This window comes from Schistocerca serialis, chromosome 3 (genome assembly GCF_023864345.2).
Source record: "Schistocerca serialis cubense isolate TAMUIC-IGC-003099 chromosome 3, iqSchSeri2.2, whole genome shotgun sequence".
NCBI classification, from domain to species: domain Eukaryota; kingdom Metazoa; phylum Arthropoda; class Insecta; order Orthoptera; family Acrididae; genus Schistocerca; species Schistocerca serialis.
Genome location: NC_064640.1, coordinates 690,911,847 through 690,922,246, shown reverse-complemented (window position 1 = coordinate 690,922,246; position 10,400 = coordinate 690,911,847). Strand labels below are relative to the sequence as shown.

Genomic DNA, 10,400 nt, shown 5'->3' with positions numbered 1-10,400 from the left:
CAAGACGACAGGTGACCGTTTTCACGCCTTCCACGTTTCCTATTAAAACACATTGTAGAATAAATAACGACATAAAGGATTCAGTGCAACTTCACTATTAAGATACTTCAACGGGCGTTACGATATCAAGTAAATATGAAGCACACTGTGAAAACACCTGCGAGTACCAGAAAACATGAGAATATTATCTCTAATCAGGACAACATATGTCTTGAAGAAATAGACCATGGGTAATTTGGGCTATTGCATGCATTCTGGTTTGGGCAACGGCCTTGCCGCAGTGGATCCACCGGTTCCCGTCAGATCACCGAAGTTAAGCGCTTTCGGGCGTGGCCGGCACTTGGATGGGTGACCATCCGAGACGCCGTGCGCTGTTGCTATTTTTCAGGGTGCACTCAGCCTCGTGATGCCAATTGAGGAGCTACTCAACCGAACAGTAACGGCTCCGGTCAAAGAAAACCATCATAACGGCCGGGAGAGTGGTGTGCCGACCACACGCCCCTCCTATCCGCATCCTCATCTGAGGATGACACGGCGGTCGGATGGTCCCGGTGGGCCACATGTGGCCTGATGACAGAGTGCTTTTTATGCATTCTGGTGAAGTATCCTCGCAACGCATTTATTGCTAATCAGCACCTCCGAAGCACGTAAGAAGCCACACTTTTTCCCCAGAGTTTTACCTCGGACGCTAACAGTCTGACAGTTATTACTTACAAATTTTTGTCTGCAGCCAGCAATCTGGAGGTATCTCAACAACTACAGTGAACCAACGTGTTTCGCGCATCCCGAGAGATGGAAGTGGAAGCCATACATGTTTGTGAAATACTCTCTGGCGACCGCTTCTGTCGCTCGGTGTGCGAGATATTCTCTAAGCGGGGATTAGCCAGTGTAAGGTGACTGGCGACAATTTTCCCATGAGTGGGGCAGTGCTACTTGACTCAGCTTTGTTTGTTCTACCAATAACGTGAAGTTCTGAGGTGGTCGTACATTAGATAACATACCTGAGACGGGAAAATACTGGTAACGACTCAATTTAAAAAGTTTTCAGCCGATTGCTATACCTCACAAGATACTCAGATTTCTGTTAATTTTTCTTTTTAATTTGTAAAAATACGGAAGAAATATTATGGATACGTCGTTTCTACAAAGAGTTGCGTGTATATAAGAGAAATTTCCTGTCTGCTGGTGATCAAGTGTGGTTGCAAGCTGAGTGTATCATTAGATGAAACCTCGCCATGAACTAAACTGCACATTCATAAAGTAAATTTATTTATTCCATTCTGTGTTTATTAAAGGGTTTTAATTCCTCGTAGGTCCAGTAAAATTGTTGGCACATTCTGTATTACTCATAGTCTAATGCAACGGTACATTTTTATGATTCAGTATCAGCTTCAACACACCGTGAATGTTAGTTTATGTACTATACCTTCCGCTACCTAAAGAAGCTGTGTAACAAAATTGCAGACCAAAGCGAATGGAAGTGCGTAAACTAAATAAGCTGCCATCTTCATACGTACTGCGTAAGTGGGAAAACGCACAATTAATTTAAGGCATGGAAAAATTAAATTAATATTTTCTGACGACCATGTTAAACTGCCTCCTCCTGACTGTCCAATGTTTACACCAGTTCACTCCCTCACACTTTCCATTCTGTCGTACCTCTCAAATTTTCTAACAATTAACTACGTGCAACGTGTATTATACTGACTTAACAGCTATAGTGAATCAATATTCTCTATACCGTTTTGAGAAACTCGCTGAATTTACATCATGTATAAATAATATACAGTAAAACCGCATGAGGAACGTCCTTTTAAAATAAATAGACTGTAGACTATTTACAATAAATGCACCGATTAGTGGGCTCGGCACAAGCAGCAAGAGACATGAGAATAACGTCGCAGGTCAAACTCAACATACAGTAGACGGACAAGAATATAAAAATACAACGATGACTGGCTGCTTCAACATTAATGCAGATGCTAGTCAGCCTGCATGTTGCGCTGTCGTATTTGACCACGAACAGCAATGTTCTCAATACATTGCAAGTATCTGTCATGGTCAGAACAGTGTTTTATGTAGTTGTGAGTGCAGCATGTCGAAGCTAAGTGAATTCGAACGTGGGTATGTCATTGGTGCTCGTATGATGCTTCCCCAACCAAGGAAGCTGAAGTGTTTGATGCTTCGAGAGGCACCGTATGAAAGATGTGTACTGCATAAAGGGAAATCGGAAAAACATAATGGACTAAGCTACAAAACGGACAAAAGTGTGTTTTGAGTTGTCGTGACAGACGGTCACTGAAGACGTCGACAACCGCTGAAGTCGCTGCAGAAATAAATGTCGCATAAGTGAAACATGTCAGAACAAAAACAACTTGAAGGGTGCTCCTTAAGCAAGAAAATCCAGAGCGATCTGGAATTCCATCCACTCATCACAGATCTAAATACCAGTAACAGGAAAACGTGGTGCCAAAGTCACAAAATCTGGACTACGGAGCATTAGGTCCGATGATTCTTGTTTCACCAAAAAAAAATCCAAAGGTGTGTGAAATCTTATGGGACTTGACTGCTAAGATCATCAGTCCCTAGGCTTACACACTACTTAACCTAAATTATCCGAACGACAAACACATACACCCATGCCCGATGGAGGTTCAAATGGTTCAAATGGCTCTGAGCACTATGGGACTTAACATCGCTGGTCATCAGTCCCCTAGAACTTAGAACTACTGAAACCTAACTAATCTAAGGACAGCACACAACACCCAGTCATCACGAGCCAGAGAAAATCCCTGACCCCGCCGGGAATCGAACCCGGGAACCCGGGCGTGGGAAGCAAGAACGCTACCGCACGACCACGACCTCCGCCGGGACTAGCCCCACAATCCATGACTGTAGCTCTTTAGACCGCTCGGCTAATCCCGCGCAGCTCTTGTTTCACCATCTCGAACTTTGAGTCGAGTTGATTTCCCAATAGTGAGACATGACAGGAATTCGATGATGATTGGCATTCATATCGTGGTATACCGTGGGCACCATATTACTCTTGGCAAGTCTACATCTACATAAATAATTCACAAACCACCTGACGGTGTGTGACGTAAAGTACTTCTGGTGCCACTAACTAATCCTGCCTTCACTGTTCCGTCCGTGACGGCGCATCGGAAGAATGATCGTCGTGAAGCCTCTCGATGAGCTCTAATTTCTCGATTTTTCCCTTTGTGGTCATTTCGCGAGATGTACGTGGGAGAATGTAATACGTTGTCCAACTCTTCCCGGAAAGTACACTCCCGAAATTTCAATAGCAAACCTCTCCCTGAAGCCCAATGCATCTCTTGTGGCGTCTACCAACTGAGTGTGTTGAACGTCTTAGTAACGTTCTCATGCCTACTAAATTATCCCTTGACGAAATGCGCCGCTCTTCGTTGCATCTTCTCTGCAGACCGTTATTCTTCTTCTTCTACAAACCGATATTGTCTTCTGGCCTTGATACATTCTTACAGAACAGCCTCAAGGAGCTTATACTACATACACAATATACGATGTAGACAGTAACGGACCTATTATACCTCACTGGGGTATTCCCCGAAATTACCTGTACACCTGAAGATTTTGTTCCTATAAGGGCGACGTGTTGAGCTCTATCTGCAAGTAAGTCGTGAACCCAGTCGCAAATCTGTTCAGATACTCCGGAAGCTTGTAGTTTCTCACTAAATGACAGTGCGGGATAGTATCGAATGCCTTCCTGAAATCAAGAATCGCTGCATCAGCCTGAGTGCCGATCATTACAGCACTGTGGATCTCATGGAGGAAAAGAAGGAGTTGAGTTTCGCAAGTTCTCTGTTCACGGAATCCATGTTGTTTTTTACAGAGGTAGTATTCCTTCTCGAAAAACGTCATAATACAAGAGCTTGAATGCCGGCCGGGATGGCCGAGCGCTTCGAGGTGCTACAGTCTGGAGCCGCGCGACCGCTACGTCGCAGGTTCGAATCCTGCCTCGGGCATAGATGTGTGTGATGTCCTTAGGTTAGTTAGGTTTAAGTAGTTCTAAGTTCTAGGGGACTGATGACCTTAGAAGCTAAATCCCATAGTGCTCAGAGCCATTTGAACCAAGAGCTTGAAACATGTTCCCTAAGTCAGTAAAAACTGACGTCAACAATGTAGGCCTATAATTATTTAGTGTTACTGCCAAGGATTATGTGAATAATTTGGCTGACCAGCTCCATCTCATGGTACAATATTTCTTCCCCAACGGTGGCGCTGTGTTCCAACATGACACGGCCCTTGTTCACACATGTTATTGCCTATAACTGCTTCTGCAACTCCTGGCCACTACAATCACCAGGTATCAGTGTCATTGAGTCTTTATGGTTTACTTTGGGGAGAAGGATGCGTGGTCGCTATCTAACTCGATCGTCGTTATCTTAACGTGAAACTATTTTGAAGGAAACGTAGTGTAAGAGTAGCTTGAAAAGTACACATGACCTGTATTTATCCAATACGAGACGACTGGAAGCTTTCTAGAATGGCGTCGGGTCTCCTACAAAGTATTAAACATGGTAAGGTGTTGTCTTAGGTACCGGCGTACATTTGTAAAACCCTGTACATTTTCTGGGGGAAGTTTCTCTCACTACGTATTCGCGACCGATTAAAACCTGCGGAGAACATAGGAAGCCGCGCCTGATTCCCGAACAACTTGACCCTGAATATTGTGTTTGTCCGTTATTAATTGTACCTTTTTCCCCGCAGCCAGCAAACTCGAACTTTCTTAACAACTGCTGTCAGCCTACGAGTTTCGTGTATTCCGCCCAAGAGTGGTGGAAGTCAACATGATTTCAAAGTATTGTTTGTTTCCTCTGCTTTTGGGCAGAACGCACCATAAGTGGTACGTGTAGAGCAACCAGTATAAGGAGAAAACAATCGTCATTAACGCCACAACAGCTGTTGACCATCATCCCAAGAGGTAACGCCGTGCTCCTCTACATGGTATCTCGTGTTAGTGTGCTGTGTTACATAGGTGAGATAGTAAACCAATGGTAAGTAGAGAATTCGTAACATTTTCAGTCGGCTATATGAGGCCATACAGTGCAAGGATATCCGTTAATATATCTGTTTAAGCAACGAAACCTATTGAACACAAATTATGAACACATCTATTGTAAAAGTTTCTGTATTAATGTAATACATTTTTATCGCGTACAGGCGAAGAAGATGATCAGCCGTGTAGTCGTATCAGACAATTCTCCACGGCATGATTTCAAGTCGAGAATCACTGATTCGTATGATCTTTTACCAGACTGCCTATAAACACCACGGTGTCGATGTGACGTCCATTCACAGAAGCTACACTCGTTTGTGATCACCCTCTAGTGTTCCAGTAGACTCTGCGCCAGTCTCTATTGTGTGTCGTAGGGTGCGAGGGGTAAACGGCACATTCCAACTCGATGTCTCAACCGAGATCCTTCCAGTTATCTGTTCCCCACGGTCCGCAGTGTCACATTACCTGTAATCATTGCCGGTGCTTTAGCTGCTGTCATCTGTCTATTCGTGATAGCACTTCGAACAAATCGATGAATTTCGTGCGGCGTAGCCATTCTGGAGGACTCGTACCTACTCTTGAAGTCACACGGCAGATCTGAACCCACCTATTCACCGTTCGGTTGTGCTGCCACTGCGCTAGAGGCCAAAGCCGTGCGCCGCGCCACATTTATCCGCCCGAGCCCGGTTGCGGGCAACCGTTCCGCGGGTAGTCGAGCTTCAGAGTACCGGCAACTTAGTGTGCGAGTCGCGATGCGCTGTCCAGGTCGGCGGCTCGTCGAGTACCAGGTACCAGGTCTAGCCAGGGTCTCAACAAGGCTCCGTGCAGTCGGGAAACAGGCAGCGCTCGGAAGGCACCACACACTTAGGAAATGCAGAATTGCTTTCTGTATCGTCTCCACTCAGAGAATCGTGAACGTTTTATGTGCTAGCAACAGGGCTTTCTATATCCTTTACAAAGAAAAATAACGCCTAATGTAAAATGATGGATGTAACACAAAAAAGTACTTACTGTGACATGAAAGTAAATGAATTCAACGAAATTGGTTTAATAGTCCTAATGCTTTTATAATGTTTTACATTTCAGCTATACCATATCAAAAGGGCTGATCTAGCTTTTGCACAGTGGGTAGCTCTAGTATGCAGCTTTGAAGTATTTTACACTTCTCTGCTAATCTAAAAGTTTTCATTACGGAACTGACTGGCTCAAAGATTCCTTGAAATTCATTGAGGAGGATCTGCCTGCTTTACATGTGACTCAGCTTTGAACTCAGGAACAACAGAAGGCAAAGACAGTTTCAGATTACTTCGCTGTGAAGTATGTGTCTGGATATGCATCTCATAAACGTGTAAGAAAGTAAAGTCCATTCGCACTCATATGTGACCGAGACAGGTAATAAACTTGTTGCCGCTTTATTTGATAGCTTTGGAAACTCCGTCATTAAGCTTAACCAGAAACTTATCGGCGATAAAGACTTATTTTCCGTAACTTAGTCACTGGAGAGTCCAATATTATTGTCTTTCCCAATGATTGCCAATCCAGTTGCTATCACTAGATAGAACAGAGTAATACTGTTTGAAATTTTCCAAATCCCTTTAATTTTTCCTTAATTTTATTCTTGACATGATCGTTCGAAGTAAGATGAATTTCTACTAGGAAATAGTGAAGTGTATCGGACGACTCAATTTCATTGGAATTCAGACGGATGTCCCAAACGGCAACGGTTTTAATGAACGATTCATACGGTCTTGCACATTACGCAGATTTATGTTTGGTCTGTGAAGTAATAAATTTCAACTGTTCAGTTTTTTAACAAAATTTCTGTCAAATGTCAAATGAGCTACAGTCAGAAGAAAGACTTTACCTAGGGAATGGTGTATCTGGTGAGTAAGAGATAAAGTAACACGATGTGAGAACAGTTCTGCTGTGATATAAACATCTTAAATCTGTGTTACTCAATAAAAACTTTTAAATACTTGGGTTAGTATTACAAAAATTCGCTAGTTATTAGGATGACGATTAATAAAATTAACTATTTTACAGCATCGCAACGTACAGAGGTGTTTCACATGCACCTGACAGTAAACTGATTTAATGATTATAAACAATGGTGGAGATTTAAGTAACCATATTGTTGCCGGTGTTGCAAATATCAGTTATTTTAAGACCGGAGTGAAGTACTGTGGAGGCAAATATCGAGAGAAGAAGCTGGCCGCATTGTCGCAGGATCTGTACACATTTAGTAACGTTCGGAGCATTATGGGCAGAGTGCTCTACCAACCACGGAATTTTTTTTCTTGGTTAGTGGGTGATCTAACAAGAATATATAATTTATCGAGGATGTCTATGAAAATATTAGCTCGAAGGCAGGATAAACTACTTCCCATAGATTTGCCGCACTGTTTTTCATTATCTTCAAATCGTGTGACTACCCATTGTAGGCAAAGCATTACGCCCCTGTTAATAATTTTGACAGTGATATTCAGCGATTTATCACATCTTCATCGTACATTGCCCACCTTTATCAATCATAAGCATGTGAATAGAATATTCTCATATCATTGTTAAGAGTGCTCTTTGTTCAGCTGTTGCATCTGGATGTATGCTGTGTTATACTGTTTGGCATTCCAAATGGCACCTATCGATCATATCTACAAGCTATGATCACATTTGGTATATATGTATGTTAACGATGTAGGTTTCCTCCTATACAGGATCATTGGTTGATGGAGTCAAATTATTACACGCTTGTTTCAGAAATATTTACGTTTTCAACATGGCATTCAATACCACCACGTAGTGACTATGTTTGACTCTCAGATGAATTTTTCTGAGGTCCCTACTGTAGTATCAGAATGTATTACATACATGTTTCTGTGTTTCAAGTATTGTACATGCTCCGTGTATAGTACCTACACATAACAATTATATTTATGGAGTGACAGGCGCTAAATTGAAGAGACATAAGTACAATTGATGCAGCTTGTGTGCTATATGTTGGGATGTATATGTTTTACAGTTGTTGTGATTAATCTCTTTGAGATGTGGTAATTTCCTAGTAATAAGGACACATGATTCATTCCCATTGGTATCTTGTAACAATGAACTATGGTGTTTACAGTCAGTTTCTTCATCAGTTTTTTATTATGGACACATTACGTACATTTTATCAATGTCTCCTACCCCACGTCCTCACACACACACACACACACACACACACACACACACACACACACACACACACACACACACACACACGGCCGGCCTGAGTGGCCGAGAGGTTCTAGGCGCCACAGTCTGGAACCGCGCGACCGCTACGGTCGCAGGTTTGAATCTTGCCTCGGGCATGGATGTGTGTGATGTCCTTAGGTTAGTTAGGTTTAAGTAGTTCTAAGTTCTAGGGGACTGATGACCACAGCGGTTAAGTCCCACAGTGCTCAGAGCCATTTGAACCACTTTTTTAAACACACACACGCACGGGCGCGCGCGCGCGCTTGCATGCACACATACAAAGCTAAAGTAAAATACATTGCAACATGTCACACAGCGCGCAGTGTATGTGCGACTTTCGACGAGCACTCCGATGAATTTAGGCTACTCTCCTGGCTACGAAACTACTTGGATTTGAACCCAAGAGAGGATCTCTGGCACCACCTCGATCGGGCTGTTCGCGCCTTTGAACTTCGACCAAAATTCTTTCACAACTGCCCACAGCACTAGAGGCAACATGGCTCCACATCTGTCATGCAGCATTCCGCTCTGCAAAATGCGGTTATTCAGTCTTTCGACAGTTGGTCACATTAAGGGGGGTAGGACGTGAAACGGTCCGACTTGGAGCAGGAGAGGCACCACAGGACATTTTAATTTACACTGTCTATACTTTTACAAATAAATTCATAAAACTTTGTTAGCATGACCAGGAAGGACTCAGGATTCACACTCATAGCAGAGGAAGTTCAAACATAACAAAACAAAATTTTTTTACATGTAAAATTTCATAATTTTTTTCACTTGGTATTAGCTGCATTTGTTGCTGTAGGTACACTTTTCTTCATAAGTAAGATAAATGCTTCGATGAATTTTGCACAGCATACAAACCATACTTACAGGTGTACGAAGCTCTAGAATTTACCAAATCTGTTAAAAACTGTGGTAAAAATTGAGATAATTAACTATAAAATTCGAGTTTTCTCTAAACACGAAGTTTAAAACGTAACAGTCCATTCATTTTTCCATAGATGAAATAAATTCTAGAGTTTCATACACTTGTAAGTATGGTTTGTAAGCTGTGCAAAATTCATCGAAGAATTTCTCTTACTTATGAAGAAAAGTGTACTTATAGCAACAAATGCAGCCAACAGTAAGTGAAAAAATTCATGAAATTTCACATTTAAAAAATATTATTTTTTCGTGTTTTTGATCTTCCACTGCTATGAGTGTGAATCCTGAATCCTTCCTGGTCATGCTGACAAAGTTTTATGAATTTGTTTGTAAAAGTATAGACAGTGCAAATTAAAATGTCCTGTGGTGCCTCTCCTTCTCGAAGTCGGCCCGTTTGACGTCCTACCCCCCTTAACATGACTGGACAGTGCATATACGTGTGGCCCATGTATGTTGCTTGAAATAACGCTATATGCGCCTCGTATGTCACATACACGTATTTATTATGTACGTGAACCGACGGGCGCTATATCAAAGAGACATTTGAGCATAGCTAGCAGATGGTATCCTGTCATTTGTCTTACAGTTCTTCCAATGATGCAGTTTTATGGAATTTTGTAATTTATATCCCGTATCAAAAATATTTCACTCACAGCAACGACATGTTAAGTTCAAAACTTTGGTTAAGTGACAACCAATACCCATTACATACTTACGTTCCTTATGGGCTCAGATAACCTAAAAGCTGTCATAGTGAAAGTCCAAAATCAACAGTAAAGGGTAGCATTTGCAGTCGCAACACAGAATCACTATGTGGAACATTAAAGACAAGCATAGAGCGGCATAAGTAGACAAAAATTAAAAAAAAAAATGACGATACATGAAGGGAATGTCCGAATGGGGCGGAAGTCGTTAGATGTGATGTATATGTACAGACAAACAAATGAGTGGAATTTCTGAAAAACTTGATTCAGTACTTAAGAAAAAGAGCCTCACAGACTATACAAACCAATAACAACTACACACACAATGCAAGACATTAACGCCTTGGTCTACCTTTGGAACTTATACAAGAAGTTATTCTGCTTGTCATTTATTGACAGAGTTGTTGGATGTCATCCTCAGCGACAAATTCTGTCCAATTGATGAGTTGGATCGTTAAAATCCTGAGATGCTTGAAGCAGCCTGCGCATAACGCTCC

The 10,400-nt window shown here is 42.1% G+C and overlaps 1 pseudogene; it reads left to right on the top strand.

The window, feature by feature from the left end:
• The first annotated feature begins 262 nt into the window (after window positions 1-262).
• LOC126471939 (5S ribosomal RNA) lies at window positions 263-380 on the top strand (annotated as a pseudogene).
• Window positions 381-10,400: the final 10,020 nt, after the last annotated feature.